The sequence below is a fragment of the Phalangium opilio genome, unplaced genomic scaffold (genome assembly GCF_054372755.1).
Source record: "Phalangium opilio isolate 3A_F unplaced genomic scaffold, DU_Popi_V2 ptg000200l_1, whole genome shotgun sequence".
NCBI lineage: Eukaryota > Metazoa > Arthropoda > Arachnida > Opiliones > Phalangiidae > Phalangium > Phalangium opilio.
The window spans coordinates 1,052,762-1,068,995 of record NW_028324213.1 but is presented as its reverse complement, the minus strand read 5'-3'; the positions used below and the strand labels follow the sequence as shown (position 1 = coordinate 1,068,995).

Here is a 16,234-nt window from a genome sequence, read left to right as displayed (position 1 = left end):
CCGCACGGACCCGAGTTTTGCAGAAGTAATTTGGTGACTATTTATATGCAACTAGTTAAATTGTAGGACTACGAGTTGAGCATGTCTTGCTGTCATACATGATCCGTTGGTTTAAGGGTATGATACTCGCGTCGGGTGTGAGTGGTCCCGGGTTCAAATCCCTAACGGACCCGAGTTTTGCAGAAGTAATTTGGTGACTATTTAAATGCAACGAGTTAAATTGTAGGACTACGAGTTGAGCATGTTTCAGTGTCATACTTCGTCCGTTGGTCTAGGGGTATGATACTCGCTTAGGGTGCGAGTGGTCCCGGGTTCAAATCCCGGACGGACCCGAGTTTTGCAGAAGTAATTTGGTGACTATTTAAATGTAACTAGTTAAATAGTAGGACTACGAGTTGAGCATGTTTCAGTGTCATATTTCGTCCGTTGGTCTAGGGATATGATACTCGCTTAGGGTGCGAGGGGTCCCGGGTTCAAATTCCGGACGGACACGAGTTTTTGCAGAAGTAATTTGGTGACTATTTAAATGCAACTAGTTATATTGTAGGCCTACGAGTTGAGCATGTTTCAGTGTTATACATAGTCTGTTGGTCTAGGGGTATGATACTCACTTCGGGTGTGAGTGGTCCCGGGTTCAAATCCCGGACGGACCCGAGTTTTGCAGAAGTAATTTGGTGACTACTTAAATGCAACTAATTAAATTGTAGGCCTACGAGTTGAGCATGTCTCGCTGTCATACATTATCCGTTGGTTTTGGGGTATGATACTCGCTTCGGGTGTGAGTGGTCCCGGGTTCAAAGCCCGGACGGACCCGAGTTTTGCAGAAGTAATTTGGTGACTATTTAAATGCAACTAGTTATATTGTAGGCCTACGAGTGTAGCATGTTTCAGTGTCATACATGGTCCGTTGGTCTAGGGGTATGATACTCGCTTCGGGTGTGAGTGGTCCCGGGTTCAAATCCCGGACGGAGCCGAGTTTTGCAGAAGTAATTTGGTGACTACTTAAATGCAACTAATTAAATTGTAGGCCAACGAGTTTAGCATGTCTCGCTGTCATACATGATCCGTTGCTTTTGGGGTATGTTACTCGCTTCGGGTGTGAGTGGTCCCGGGTTCAAATCCCGGACGGACCCGAGTTTTGCAGATGTAATTTGGTGACTATTTAAATATAACTAGTTAAATAGTAGGACTACGAGTTGAGCATGTTTCAGTGTCATATTTCGTCCGTTGGTCTAGGGGTATGATACTCGCTTAGGGTGCGAGGGGTCCCGGGTTAAAATCCCGGACGGACACGAGTTTTTGCAGAAGTAATTTAGTGACTATTTAAATGCAACTAACTACAGGGTAGGCCTATGAGTTAAGCATGTTTTTACATACATGGTCCGTTGGTCTAGGGGTATGATACTCGCTTAGGGTGCGAGTGGTCCCGGGTTCAAATCCCGGACGGACCCGAGTTTTGCAGAAGTAATTTGGTGACTATTTAAATGTAACTAGTTAAATAGTAGGACTACGAGTTGAGCATGTTTCAGCGTCATATTTCGTCCGTTGGTCTAAGGGTATGATACTCGCTTAGGGTGCAAGGGGTCCCGGGTTCAAATCACGGACGGACCCGAGTTTTGCAGAAGTAATTTGGTGACTATTTAAATGCAACTAGTTAAATTGTAGGACTACGAGTTGAGCATGTCTCGCTGTCATACATGATCCGTTGGTTTAGGGGTATGATACTCGCTTCGGGTGTGAGTGGTCCCGGGTTCAAATCCCGGACGGACCCGAGTTTTGCAGAAGTAATTTGGTGACTATTTAAATGTAACTAGTTAAATAGTAGGACTACGAGTTGAGCATCTTTCAGCGTCATATTTCGTCCGTTGGTCTAGGGGTATGATACTCGCTTAGGGTGCGAGGGGTCCCTGGTTCAAATCCCGGACGGACCCGAGTTTTGCAGAAGTAATTTGGTGACTATTTATATGCAACTAGTTAAATTGTAGGACTACGAGTTGAGCATGTCTTGCTGTCATACATGATCCGTTGGTTTAAGGGTATGATACTCGCGTCGGGTGTGAGTGGTCCCGGGTTCAAATCCCGCACGGACCCGAGTTTTGCAGAAGTAATTTGGTGACTATTTATATGCAACTAGTTAAATTGTAGGACTACGAGTTGAGCATGTCTCGCTGTCATACATGATCCGTTGGGTTAAGGGTATGATACTCGCTTCGGGTGTGAGTGGTCCCGGGTTCAAATCCCTAACGGACCCGAGTTTTGCAGAAGTAATTTGGTGACTATTTAAATGCAACGAGTTAAATTGTAGGACTACGAGTTGAGCATGTTTCAGTGTCATACTTCGTCCGTTGGTCTAGGGGTATGATACTCGCTTAGGGTGCGAGTGGTCCCGGGTTCAAATCCCGGACGGACCCGAGTTTTGCAGAAGTAATTTGGTGACTATTTAAATGTAACTAGTTAAATAGTAGGACTACGAGTTGAGCATGTTTCAGTGTCATATTTCGTCCGTTGGTCTCGGGATATGATACTCGCTTAGGGTGCGAGGGGTCCCGGGTTCAAATTCCGGACGGACACGAGTTTTTGCAGAAGTAATTTGGTGACTATTTAAATGCAACTAGTTATATTGTAGGCCTACGAGTTGAGCATGTTTCAGTGTTATACATAGTCTGTTGGTCTAGGGGTATGATACTCACTTCGGGTGTGAGTGGTCCCGGGTTCAAATCCCGGACGGACCCGAGTTTTGCAGAAGTAATTTGGTGACTACTTAAATGCAACTAATTAAATTGTAGGCCTACGAGTTGAGCATGTCTCGCTGTCATACATTATCCGTTGGTTTTGGGGTATGATACTCGCTTCGGGTGTGAGTGGTCCCGGGTTCAAAGCCCGGACGGACCCGAGTTTTGCAGAAGTAATTTGGTGACTATTTAAATGCAACTAGTTATATTGTAGGCCTACGAGTGTAGCATGTTTCAGTGTCATACATGGTCCGTTGGTCTAGGGGTATGATACTCGCTTCGGGTGTGAGTGGTCCCGGGTTCAAATCCCGGACGGAGCCGAGTTTTGCAGAAGTAATTTGGTGACTACTTAAATGCAACTAATTAAATTGTAGGCCAACGAGTTTAGCATGTCTCGCTGTCATACATGATCCGTTGCTTTTGGGGTATGTTACTCGCTTCGGGTGTGAGTGGTCCCGGGTTCAAATCCCGGACGGACCCGAGTTTTGCAGATGTAATTTGGTGACTATTTAAATATAACTAGTTAAATAGTAGGACTACGAGTTGAGCATGTTTCAGTGTCATATTTCGTCCGTTGGTCTAGGGGTATGATACTCGCTTAGGGTGCGAGGGGTCCCGGGTTAAAATCCCGGACGGACACGAGTTTTTGCAGAAGTAATTTAGTGACTATTTAAATGCAACTAACTACAGGGTAGGCCTATGAGTTAAGCATGTTTTTACATACATGGTCCGTTGGTCTAGGGGTATGATACTCGCTTTGGGTACGAGTGGTCCCGGGTTCAAACCCCGGACGGACCCGTGTTTTTGCAGAAGTAATTTGGTGACTATTTAAATGCAACGAGTTAAATTGTAGGACTACGAGTTGAGCATGTTTCAGTGTCACACTTCGTCCGTTGGTCTAGGGGTATGATACTCGCTTAGGGTGCGAGTGGTCCCGGGTTCAAATCCCGGACGGACCCGAGTTTTGCAGCAGTAATTTGGTGACTACTTAAATGCAACTAATTAAATTGTAGGCCTACGAGTTGAGCATGTCTCGGTGTCATACATGATCCGTTGGTTTTGGGGTATGATACTCGCTTCGGGTGTGAGTGGTCCCGGGTTCAAATCCCGGTCGCTCCCGAGTTTTGCAGAAGTAATTTGGTGACTATTTAAATGTAACTAGTTAAATAGTAGGACTACGAGTTGAGCATGTTTCAGCGTCATATTTCGTCCGTTGGTCTAAGGGAATGATACTAGCTTAGGGTGCGAGGGGTCCCTGGTTCAAATCCCGGACGGACCCGAGTTTTGCAGAAGTAATTTTGTGACTATTTATATTCAACTAGTTAAATTGTAGGACTACGAGTTGAGCATGTCTCGCTGTCATACATGATCCGTTGCTTTTGGGGTTTGTTACTCGCTTCGGGTGTGAGTGGTCCCGGGTTCAAATCCCGGACGGACCCGAGTTTTGCAGATGTAATTTGGTGACTATTTAAATATAACTAGTTAAATAGTAGGACTACGAGTTGAGCATGTTTCTGTGTCATATTTCGTCCGTTTGTCTAGGGGTATGATACTCGCTTAGGGTGCGAGGGGTCCCGGGTTAAAATCCCGGACGGACACGAGTTTTTGCAGAAGTAATTTAGTGACTATTTAAATGCAACTAACTACAGGGTAGGCCTATGAGTTAAGCATGTTTTTACATACATGGTCCGTTGGTCTAGGGGTATGATACTCGCTTTGGGTACGAGTGGTCCCGGGTTCAAACCCCGGACGGACCCGTGTTTTTGCAGAAGTAATTTGGTGACTATTTAAATGCAACGAGTTAAATTGTAGGACTACGAGTTGAGCATGTTTCAGTGTCATACTTCGTCCGTTGGTCTAGGGGTATGATACTCGCTTAGGGTGCGAGTGGTCCCGGGTTCAAATCCCGGACGGACCCGAGTTTTGCAGAAGTAATTTGGTGACTACTTAAATGCAACTAATTAAATTGTAGGCCTACGAGTTGAGCATGTCTCGGTGTCATACATGATCCGTTGGTTTTGGGGTATGATACTCGCTTCGGGTGTGAGTGGTCCCGGGTTCAAATCCCGGTCGCTCCCGAGTTTTGCAGAAGTAATTTGGTGACTATTTAAATATAACTAGTTAAATAGTAGGACTACGAGTTGAGCATGTTTCAGTGTCATATTTCGTCCGTTGGTCTAGGGGTATGATACTCGCTTAGGGTGCGAGGGGTCCCGGGTTAAAATCCCGGACGGACACGACTTTTTGCAGAAGTAATTTAGTGACTATTTAAATGCAACTAACTACAGGGTAGGCCTATGAGTTAAGCATGTTTTTACATACATGGTCCGTTGGTCTAGGGGTATGATACTCGCTTTGGGTACGAGTGGTCCCGGGTTCAAACCCCGGACGGACCCGTGTTTTTGCAGAAGTAATTTGGTGACTATTTAAATGCAACGAGTTAAATTGTAGGACTACGAGTTGAGCATGTTTCAGTGTCATACTTCGTCCGTTGGTCTAGGGGTATGATACTCGCTTAGGGTGCGAGTGGTCCCGGGTTCAAATCCCGGACGGACCCGAGTTTTGCAGAAGTAATTTGGTGACTACTTAAATGCAACTAATTAAATTGTAGGCCTACGAGTTGAGCATGTCTCGGTGTCATACATGATCCGTTGGTTTTGGGGTATGATACTCGCTTCGGGTGTGAGTGGTCCCGGGTTCAAATCCCGGTCGCTCCCGAGTTTTGCAGAAGTAATTTGGTGACTATTTAAATGTAACTAGTTAAATAGTAGGACTACGAGTTGAGCATGTTTCAGCGTCATATTTCGTCCGTTGGTCTAAGGGAATGATACTAGCTTAGGGTGCGAGGGGTCCCTGGTTCAAATCCCGGACGGACCCGAGTTTTGCAGAAGTAATTTTGTGACTATTTATATTCAACTAGTTAAATTGTAGGACTACGAGTTGAGCATGTCTCGCTGTCATACATGATCCGTTGGTTTAAGGGTATGATACTCGCTTCGGGTGTGAGTGGTCCGGGGTTCAAATCCCGCAAGGACCCGAGTTTTGCAGAAGTAATTTGGTGACTATTTATATGCAACTAGTTAAATTGTAGGACTACGAGTTGAGCATGTCTCGCTGTCATACATAATCCGTTGGGTTAAGGGTATGATACTCGCTTTGGGTGTGAGTGGTCCCGGGTTCAAATCCCTGACGGACCCGAGTTTTGCAGAAGTAATTTGGTGACTATTTAAATGCAACGAGTTAAATTGTAGGACTACGAGTTGAGCATGTTTCAGTGTCATACTTCGTCCGTTGGTTTAGGGGTATGATACTCGCTTCGGTTGTGAGTGGTCCCGGGTTCAAATCCCGGACGGAACCGAGTTTTTGCAGAGGTAATTTAGAGACTATTTAAATGCAACTAACTACAGGGTAGGCCTATGAGTTGAGCATGTTTTTACATACATGGTCCGTTGGTCTAGGGGTATGATACTCGCTTTGGGTACGAGTGGTCCCGGGTTCAAACCCCGGACGGACCCGTGTTTTTGCAGAAGTAATTTGGTGACTATTTAAATGCAACGAGTTGAATTGTAGGACTACGAGTTGAGCATGTTTCATGTCATACTTCGTCCGTTGGTCTAGGGGTATGATACTCGCTTAGGGTGCGAGTGGTCCCGGGTTCAAATCCCGGACGGACCCGAGTTTTGCAGAAGTAATTTGGTGACTATTTAAATGTAACTAGTTAAATAGTAGGACTACGAGTTGAGCATGTTTCAGCGTCATATTTCGTCCGTTGGTCTAAGGGTATGATACTCGCTTAGGGTGCAAGGGGTCCCGGGTTCAAATCACGGACGGACCCGAGTTTTGCAGAAGTAATTTGGTGACTATTTATATGCAACTAGTTAAATTGTAGGACTACGAGTTGAGCATGTCTTGCTGTCATACATGATCCGTTGGTTTAAGGGTATGATACTCGCGTCGGGTGTGAGTGGTCCCGGGTTCAAATTCCGCACGGACCCGAGTTTTGCAGAAGTAATTTGGTGACTATTTATATGCAACTAGTTAAATTGTAGGACTACGAGTTGAGCATGTCTCGCTGTCATACATGATCCGTTGGGTTAAGGGTATGATACTCGCTTCGGGTGTGAGTGGTCCCGGGTTCAAATCCCTGACGGACCCGAGTTTTGCAGAAGTAATTTGGTGACTATTTAAATGCAACGAGTTAAATTGTAGGACTACGAGTTGAGCATGTTTCAGTGTCATACTTCGTCCGTTGGTCTAGGGGTATGATACTCGCTTAGGGTGCGAGTGGTCCCGGGTTCAAATCCCGGACGGACCCGAGTTTTGCAGAAGTAATTTGGTGACTATTTAAATGTAACTAGTTAAATAGTAGGACTACGAGTTGAGCATGTTTCAGTGTCATATTTCGTCCGTTGGTCTAGGGGTATGATACTCGCTTAGGGTGCGAGGAGTCCCGGGTTCAAATTCCGGACGGACACGAGTTTTTGCAGAAGTAATTTGGTGACTATTTAAATGCAACTAGTTATATTGTAGGCCTACGAGTTGAGCATGTTTCAGTGTTATACATAGTCTGTTGGTCTAGGGGTATGATACTCACTTCGGGTGTGAGTGGTCCCGGGTTCAAATCCCGGACGGACCCGAGTTTTGCAGAAGTAATTTGGTGACTACTTAAATGCAACTAATTAAATTGTAGGCCTACGAGTTGAGCATGTCTCGCTGTCATACATTATCCGTTGGTTTTGGGGTATGATTCTCGCTTCGGGTGTGAGTGGTCCCGGGTTCAAAGCCCGGACGGACCCGAGTTTTGCAGAAGTAATTTGGTGACTATTTAAATGCAACTAGTTATATTGTAGGCCTACGAGTGTAGCATGTTTCAGTGTCATACATGGTCCGTTGGTCTAGGGGTATGATACTCGCTTCGGGTGTGAGTGGTCCCGGGTTCAAATCCCGGACGGACCCGTGTTTTGCAGAAGTAATTTGGTGACTACTTAAATGCAACTAGTTAAATTGTAGGACTACGAGTTGAGCATGTCTCGGTGTCATACATGATCCGTTTGTTTTGGGGTATGATACTCGCTTCGGGTGTGAGTGGTCCCGGGTTCAAATCCCGGTCGCTCCCGAGTTTTGCAGAAGTAATTTGGTGACTATTTAAATGTAACTAGTTAAATAGTAGGACTACGAGTTGAGCATGTTTCAGCGTCATATTTCGTCCGTTGGTCTAAGGGAATGATACTAGCTTAGGGTGCGAGGGGTCCCTGGTTCAAATCCCGGACGGACCCGAGTTTTGCAGAAGTAATTTTGTGACTATTTATATTCAACTAGTTAAATTGTAGGACTACGAGTTGAGCATGTCTCGCTGTCATACATGATCCGTTGGTTTAAGGGTATGATACTTGCTTCGGGTGTGAGTGGTCCGGGGTTCAAATCCCGCAAGGACCCGAGTTTTGCAGAAGTAATTTGGTGACTATTTATATGCAACTAGTTAAATTGTAGGACTACGAGTTGAGCATGTCTCGCTGTCATACATGATCCGTTGGGTTAAGGGTATGATACTCGCTTTGGGTGTGAGTGGTCCCGGGTTCAAATCCCTGACGGACCCGAGTTTTGCAGAAGTAATTTGGTGACTATTTAAATGCAACGAGTTAAATTGTAGGACTACGAGTTGAGCATGTTTCAGTGTCATACTTCGTCCGTTGGTCTAGGGGTATGATACTCGCTTAGGGTGCGAGTGGTCCCGGGTTCAAATCCCGGACGGACCCGAGTTTTGCAGAAGTAATTTGGTGACTATTTAAATGTAACTAGTTAAATAGTAGGACTACGAGTTGAGCATGTTTCAGTGTCATATTTCGTCCGTTGGTCTAGGGGTATGATACTCGCTTAGGGTGCGAGGGGTCCCGGGTTCAAATTCCGGACGGACACGAGTTTTTGCAGAAGTAATTTGGTGACTATTTAAATGCAACTAGTTATATTGTAGGCCTACGAGTTGAGCATGTTTCAGTGTTATACATAGTCTGTTATTCTAGGGGTATGATACTCACTTCGGGTGTGAGTGGTCCCGGGTTCAAATACCGGACGGACCCGAGTTTTGCAGAAGTAATTTGGTGACTACTTAAATGCAACTAATTAAATTGTAGGCCTACGAGTTGAGCATGTCTCGCTGTCATACAGGATCCGTTGGTTTTGGGGTATGATACTCGCTTCGGGTGTGAGTGGTCCCGGGTTCAAAGCCCGGACGGACCCGAGTTTTGCAGAAGTAATTTGGTGACTATTTATATGCAACTAGTTAAATTGTAGGACTACGAGTTGAGTATGTCTCGCTGTCATACATGATCCGTTGGGTTAAGGTGCATCTTTTTCAGCGTTATACGTTTCTTCTACCTTTGCTGCTATATATTTTATTGTTAAATATCTTGCGCCTGAAAATGTTAAATATGGAAGAATATATATGAATAGTTTTGCAGATTTATTTCTCCATATATTATGTCTATTTTAACGACTATTTTTATTTTAAAATTAAGTTAAAATGATTAAATTAAAATCTAAACTATTCAGTTTGCACTTACTCATTTTTTGGCGTTAATTTTACTAAAGACCTGTTTTAAAAAAATGGAAATATTAGAACAAAGATTTATAAAACTTGATCTCGTTTATAATTCGCTCTTTGGTGTTCGACCTTAGTCGATCCTAAATTAAACCATTTCAGGAAAAGCATAGTAAATGTACCCGCGGTAAAGTTTACCCTATTCAATAAGTTAATCTCGGGTTAACTTCCTCTACTACTTTCAGTTTTATCACGATTGATCACCGTCCATTTTGTTATGTGCAAGTTAAGTAAAAGTTAAGTTGATTTCCCGGGAAATATTAAGCTTAAGTTTGAGTCTCAGTCCCATTTCGCAAGTGTCAATGTGCCTCATGTTTTTATCGAGAGTAAACCAGTTAAATCGGGGTTTGAACAATTCTTTAACGTTCAAAACCCCACATTATTAGAAATAAAAGCTCTGGATTTCTTATCATTGTGTGTAAAACGTACTTTAACACTTACCAGATTAGATTTCCTTCGAATGTTATAAGTGTCCACGTAATTTCTTTCTCTATCGTACAACAATACCTGTAACAGAATGAAACTGGTTGTCAAGTAAACTCATTATTTTGTCTTCTGTACTTGAAAAGTTAAACTCATGTTTATTCCCTTTACCAAGCATTTCACGAAAAGCAAAGTTACTTTACCCGCGGTGTAGTTTACCGTATTCAATAAGTTAATCTAAGGTTAACTCCCTTTACTCCTCTTTCTATTATCAGGATTGTTCTCCGTCCATTTTGTTATGTGCAAGTTAAGTAAAAGTTAAGTTGGTTTCCCGGGAAATATTTAGCGTAAGTTTGAGTCTAAGTCCCATTTCGCAAGTGTCAATGTGCCTCATGTTTTTATCGAGAGTAAAGTAGTTAACTCGGGGTTTGAACAATTCTTTAACGTTCAAAACCCCACATTATTAGAAATTAAAGCTCTGGATTTCTTATCATTGTGTGTAAAACGTACTTTAACACTTACCAGATTAGATTTCCTTCGAATGTTATAAGTGTCCACGTAATTTCTTTCTCTATCGTACAACAATACCTGTAACAGAATGAAACTGGTTGTCAAGTAAACTCATTATTTTGTCTTCTGTACTTTATAAGTTAAACTCATGTTTAGTCCCTTTACCAAGCATTTCAGGAAAAGCAAAGTTACTTTACCCGCGGTGTAGTTTACCTTATTCAATAAGTTAATCTAGGGTTAATCCCTTTACTCCTCTTTCTTTTATCCCGATTGTTCACCGTCCATTTTGTTATGTGCAAGTTAAGTAAAAGTTAAGTTGGTTTCCCGTGAAATATTTAGCTTAAGATTGAGTCATATTCCCCTCAAGTTTTGGTCGATACGAATATTATAAACGAGTTTACTTTGGGTTTTGAACAATTCTTTAACGTTCAAAACCCCACATTATTAAAAAGTGAAGCTCTGGAAACGAAATTGGAAACATACCTCATTTGGGGACCTTCGACCAGCTCCAGTTAAGGACTTCTATCTATTGACACTTCGTAAACAAGAATGAAAATGGTAGTTAAGTAAAATGGTCTACTTCGTGTTGAACTGTAGGTTGATCCCTTTTCTTAGAACAAAATTGCCAGTTTTGGACGGTAACATTAACTCTATTCATTGGGTTAATCTCAGGTTAAGTCCCTTTACTAATGTTTCTCCTATCCTGATGGTTCACCGTTCACTGTAAAATGGGTAGTTAAGGAAAAGGTTCGGTATACCCCCCTCTATTTGTTTTCATTCCTTTTAAGATTTTTATTGCTTTTACGAATGCGTCAAAAGACGAGGGTGCCGTCGCTCTTTCAAATCTCGTACACAAAAATTCACTAAAATCGCCGTGATATCCATGTAATCGTTAAATTAACTGCAAAAATTTGGTAAAACATTCAAATCAGTATAAACGAATTAGTGAAATCTGTAATGTATCTCTCGAAGCTTTACCCAGGGTTCATACAACTTTTGTAAAAAAAACATTTTCCAGGGATTTCCAGGGATTTCCACATATACTTCCTCGAGTTTTCCTTAATTTTCCTGTATATGGGAGTATCCTATGGATCAAATGTTATCGAAAGAGGGGGGCAAATAGGACTATTATACAATCAAAAGACCCCTATATCTAATTTAAACAGAGTTATGAGCCTCCAAAGTTTAGTGTAATGTTAATCCTACGGAGGGAATATTCACGAACATTTTGCTTAATTATTCGGCAAATATCTCTCAATTTACATAAAAAATTCTAAATTTCCCCGAGTAGTTTTTGTTAACTATTTATTTAACCTCATTTTTCCATTTTCCCCTGTTTTCCTTTTTTATGGTTTACAGAAATCCTTCCAATCTTTTAATTAAAAAACGTGAAATTGACCTCCAAATCAGTAAAATCATTATTTAGTCATTGAAATCATGAAAATCTATAGTGTTTTATTATCAAGTACGCTCTAATGTCGGTCCCCTCGGTCAAGTTCTCCCCTATGCCATGCACGTGCGGAAATTTGTTCTCACGCAATAGGATCGGGAACTCCCTATCTCGTACGACAGCTTATTCTGTATATACTCTGTTACAACACCGGTTTGCAGCACGCGCAAAGTTAAGTGTCTATGTAATGTAGCTTTGTACGTGCTGTCAAGAGACTAAAAACTTCAGGATCTTCAGGATTTAAGATATCCGCTAGTTTTTTAGCTCGAGTGCACGGACCTCTAGGCCTTAGTTTTCAAATACGTGTGAAATTGTATACAGCCTACCACACGTATTTGAAACTAAAGCCTAGAGGTCCGTGCACTCGAGCTAAAAAACTCGCGGATATCTTAAATCCTGAAGATCCTGAAGTTTTTTGTCTCTCGACAGCACGTTTTTAGCTACGTTACTTAGAGACCTAGGTTTACGCGTGCTGCCAAACGATGTTGTAACAGAGTATATACAGAATAAGCTGTCGTTCGAGATAGGGAGTTGCCTATCCTGTAGAGTGAAAACAGATTTTCTCACGCGCATTCTTTATCCATGCCTATGCCATAAAATAAATTTTCTCTGCCGTTTATGACGCCAGATGTTTTGTTTTTCTTTTGATCTATTTAAATGTAGTAAAATTTTTACTTTTTCCTACTAATTTTAAGATAATTCTGCTTATAGAGACATTTTGAAAATGTCGCGCATAGCTTTTAAAATTCTAATTAGTTTGAGATTAAATGTATAATATGAATTAGGACCTCCGACGTACTGCGTAACGCCCTGCCTTCATGTTAACAAAATTCCAGTGGCTTGTTGTTTTGACGGTTGGTTCACGCAAAATATATCTTTGGCTACGTTGGTGTAATTCGAAATTTAGCGATTCATATAGAAAGGTTGGTTAATGTATTTTTTTTATTGTGGTTCGTATATTTTTAAGAAATGATTTCAGTGAAAATATACATGGGTGAAAACGTAACTGTCGTCGATAAAGTTATATATCTACTAAATTTAAAGAGCTCTACTGATGACAGACTTCGCAAAATAGGGGTTACTAGTCTAAGGTAAATATTAAAAAATAATACATTGAGTTTAACAAATATTTTATTATTATACAACCATTTCAAGACTAGTAGTATTGAAACCATTTGTACCTCGATGCGAGCCTATTTGGTGGTGCTTATTTTACTCCAAGTACCCTGGCCTCCTGGTATAAATGGCATCAATACTCAGATGCGTGAAACAAGTAGCATAGTAAGTTGTCTTGTAATTTACTTGGACCTTTTGGGTTGTTCAATTATCAGATGCGTGAAACAAGTAGCATAGTAAGTTGTCTTGTAATTTACTTGGACCTTTTGGGTTGTTCAATAGTCAGATGCGTGTTTTTTCAAAAGGGATGGTGTTTTCCCTTTCCTGAACGATTTCCTCTGGGTGGACTTCTTCTGGTTCCGCTAGTTCTTCTCCGGGAGAAGGCGCCTCTTCGTTTTCCTCTATTGGAACGTCAGGGGTTTGGTACAACTTGAGTTGCGACATGTTGATTGGGCCGGTCTTTTGTCCCGAGATCATGTCTTCTAGGACGTAAGCTAGTGGACTTCTCTTCTCTATGATCTTGTAGGGACCCGTCCACTTTGGACATAGCTTGGCCATTCGACCCAGGTTAGCGTTGGATAGGGGATGAGTCAATTTCCAAACGATCGTCCCAATGTCGAACTCTAGGTCTTCTCTCGTGAGATCATAGTATTTTTTCTGTTCGGCCTGAGCCAGTTTCGAGAAGGTCTTGGTTAATTTCCACTGGTCCTTCAAGATCTTCAAGGTCTCCGAACGATCTTCAAATTCCTCGATGGGCATCCCTACGTCGATGTCCCATGGAAGTATCGGTTCTCGTCCCATGTTTAAGTAGAAAGGAGATCTTTTAGTCGTTTCGTGGGGAGCTGAGTTTATCGCGAACGCAAGAGCGTTCAGGGTTTCGTCCCACGTTCTGTGATTGTTCTCTACATATATGGAGATGGTTAGTCCGAGGACTCGGTTTACCCGCTCAGTGATGTTCGACTGAGGGTGATAAGGTGAAGTGTGAATGGGTCCAATGTTGTATAATTTGCCCGTATTGTGCCATAGGGAGGACACGAACTGAGTCCCTCTGTCGCTTAGTATATGCTTCGGTGCTCCCCATCGACACACGAAGTTCTTCAGTGCGAGGGCGTATGCGTCGGCTGTTATTCTTTTTAAAGGGATTAGTTCGACGAATTTTGTCATGTAATCCGTGAAGACGAGGAGGAATTTGTATCCTCTTCTACTGATTGGAAAGGGTCCCATGATATCAACTCCTATTTTGTCGAAGGGTCCAGTCGGAACTGTAGATATCATAAGACCAGGTGTCCTACGGTTACTGATCTTGTATTGTTGGCATAGGACGCATTCCTTGACATATTGCCTGACGTCCTTGTCGAGATCGGGCCATCAGTATCTATGTCCTACTTTCTCTCGCGTCTTGTATTTACCTCTATGGGCAGAGAGAGGATGATCATGCAATAGCCTCATAGCTTCTCTTCTGAGAGATTGAGGTAGGTAGATTCGCGCTGGACAAACTCCTGACGCTTTTCGGTAAATGAGATTGTTTACCATCTCGTACTCTGTATTGTCTGGAGGGTTATTTTGTCTCAATTGTTCAATGATTTCGCGAATAACAGGATCTTCCCCTTGAGCGGTAATGATATCATCGCGATCAAAGATATGAAAATTCGCGTGTGGATTTGGTGGTAAAATATACGCGACGTGTGAATGATCTGATGGTGCGTTCGACTCTTCAGATGGTGTGTCTTGATTTTCCACTTCCATGGTGGAGGCTACAGACATGGCGAACAGTCCTATTGGAGCTCGCGAAAGGGCGTCGGCCACGACGTTGTCGACTCCTTTCTTATGTTGAACCTTGAAATCGAACGTCTGTAGATACATCGCCCATCTGACGAGTTTTGAGTTTGGTTCTTTGAGTCCAAATAGCCACTGTAAAGCTTTATGGTCGGTTACGACTGTAAAAGGTTTACTTTCCAGGTACGGGCGGAAATGTCCAATGGCCCAATATATCGCTAGACATTTCTTTTCGAAGTACTGTACTATGCTTCAGCGTTTCGAAGATTTATACTAGCGTATGCGATTGGGACTTCGATTCCGTCTTGAATCTGAGATAGCATTGCACCCACGCCGGCATCTGACGCATCTGTTGTCAGAATGCTTGGCGCATCCGGTTTATACGCTGCCAATGGTGGTGAGCTGCAAATGGCGTCTTTTATCTTCTGGAAAGATTCCTCTTGGTCAGGACCCCATACAAACTTGACTCCTTTCTTCTTTAATTGATTGAGTGGAGTGGCTATCTTTGAGTTATGAGGTATAAATCTATGATGCCATCCGGCCATTCCAAGGAATCGTTGGGGTTGTTTTAGCGTCTTTGGCTGAGGATATTTCTTGATTGCGTCAACCTTGGAAGGATCTATGTAAATTCCGGTTTCGTTGATTACATGTCCGAGGACGACTGCTTCCGATTGGGCGAAGCGGCATTTCTTCAACTGAAGAGTTAAGCCAGCGTTCTTTAGTTTATTCATTACGTACTCCAGAGCGTTCTTCTGCTCTTTCCATGTCTCGGAGGCTATTAGGATGTCGTCGAGATAAACGACGATAGCGAATTTTTCTCCATCTCGGAAAACTTCATCCAGGAGACGCTGGAAGGTACTTGTTCGTTGCAAAGTCCAAACGGTAATACGTTAAATTCGTAATTTCCCGCGTGCGTTATGAAAGCTGTCTTTGGCGCACTTTCTGGTTCCATTTCAACTTGCCAGTATCCAGATTTCAAATCCAATGCGGTGATGTATTTGGGTTTTCCCAATTTACTGAGAGTTCCGTTGATTCTTGGAATCGGATATGGATCCTTTGGGTGATTGAATTTAGTTCTCGGACATCAATACAGAAACGGTATTTCTTCTTGCCTGTGCCGGATCCGTCGTCTTGCTCTAGGATCACTACTGGCGAGGCCCATGGTGACGTAGATGGCTTGATTATTCCATCCTTGAGCATGTCATAGATGCTTTGTTCGATAATTTTTTTCTTGGCATCACTAACTCGATATGGCCTTTTGTGTATCGGCTTAGCATTTCCTGTGTGGATTTCATGGACCACTAAGCTGGTTCTTCCAAACTTATCAGTAAAGAGTTCCGGAAATCGGAGAAGGAGTTCTTTCAACTCTCTCTTCTGCTTATATGAGAGAGAGGTTGATTCAACTGCTTCGTTGACGTTAGAAACCATTTGCGGTGAGGGAGGAAGCTTATCCTCTGAGACTTCTACGAGTTTTAATAATAGTCCATCAATATTACAAGTTTAATTTCCAAAATCGATCATGGTTTTCCAGTCTTCTAGAAAATCTTGGCCTAAGATTGCATCGCAGAGAAGTGAAGGGACGATGTGGAACTCTTGACTAAATCTCCTCCTCGTTATATCTTGTTCAAA

At 42.6% G+C, this 16,234-nt stretch overlaps 12 non-coding genes across 12 annotated transcripts; all 12 read left to right on the top strand.

Annotated features, from left to right (window-relative positions):
• The first annotated feature begins 260 nt into the window (after positions 1-260).
• On the top strand, positions 261-334 carry TRNAP-AGG (transfer RNA proline (anticodon AGG)). The gene has a single exon. It is a non-coding gene; the product is annotated as a tRNA-Pro (tRNA).
• A 567-nt stretch (positions 335-901) lies between these two features.
• TRNAP-CGG (transfer RNA proline (anticodon CGG)) lies at positions 902-974 on the top strand. Its single transcript has one exon. It is a non-coding gene; the product is annotated as a tRNA-Pro (tRNA).
• A 405-nt stretch (positions 975-1,379) lies between these two features.
• On the top strand, positions 1,380-1,451 carry TRNAP-AGG (transfer RNA proline (anticodon AGG)). The gene has a single exon. It is a non-coding gene; the product is annotated as a tRNA-Pro (tRNA).
• Positions 1,452-2,339: 888 nt separating this feature from the next.
• TRNAP-AGG (transfer RNA proline (anticodon AGG)) lies at positions 2,340-2,413 on the top strand. Its single transcript has one exon. It is a non-coding gene; the product is annotated as a tRNA-Pro (tRNA).
• Positions 2,414-2,980: 567 nt separating this feature from the next.
• Positions 2,981-3,053, top strand: TRNAP-CGG (transfer RNA proline (anticodon CGG)). Its single transcript has one exon. It is a non-coding gene; the product is annotated as a tRNA-Pro (tRNA).
• A 566-nt stretch (positions 3,054-3,619) lies between these two features.
• TRNAP-AGG (transfer RNA proline (anticodon AGG)) lies at positions 3,620-3,693 on the top strand. The gene has a single exon. It is a non-coding gene; the product is annotated as a tRNA-Pro (tRNA).
• Positions 3,694-4,578: 885 nt separating this feature from the next.
• On the top strand, positions 4,579-4,652 carry TRNAP-AGG (transfer RNA proline (anticodon AGG)). The gene has a single exon. It is a non-coding gene; the product is annotated as a tRNA-Pro (tRNA).
• Positions 4,653-5,217: 565 nt separating this feature from the next.
• TRNAP-AGG (transfer RNA proline (anticodon AGG)) lies at positions 5,218-5,291 on the top strand. Its single transcript has one exon. It is a non-coding gene; the product is annotated as a tRNA-Pro (tRNA).
• A 1,044-nt stretch (positions 5,292-6,335) lies between these two features.
• TRNAP-AGG (transfer RNA proline (anticodon AGG)) lies at positions 6,336-6,409 on the top strand. The gene has a single exon. It is a non-coding gene; the product is annotated as a tRNA-Pro (tRNA).
• A 566-nt stretch (positions 6,410-6,975) lies between these two features.
• Positions 6,976-7,049, top strand: TRNAP-AGG (transfer RNA proline (anticodon AGG)). Its single transcript has one exon. It is a non-coding gene; the product is annotated as a tRNA-Pro (tRNA).
• Positions 7,050-7,616: 567 nt separating this feature from the next.
• TRNAP-CGG (transfer RNA proline (anticodon CGG)) lies at positions 7,617-7,688 on the top strand. The gene has a single exon. It is a non-coding gene; the product is annotated as a tRNA-Pro (tRNA).
• A 728-nt stretch (positions 7,689-8,416) lies between these two features.
• Positions 8,417-8,490, top strand: TRNAP-AGG (transfer RNA proline (anticodon AGG)). Its single transcript has one exon. It is a non-coding gene; the product is annotated as a tRNA-Pro (tRNA).
• Positions 8,491-16,234: the final 7,744 nt, after the last annotated feature.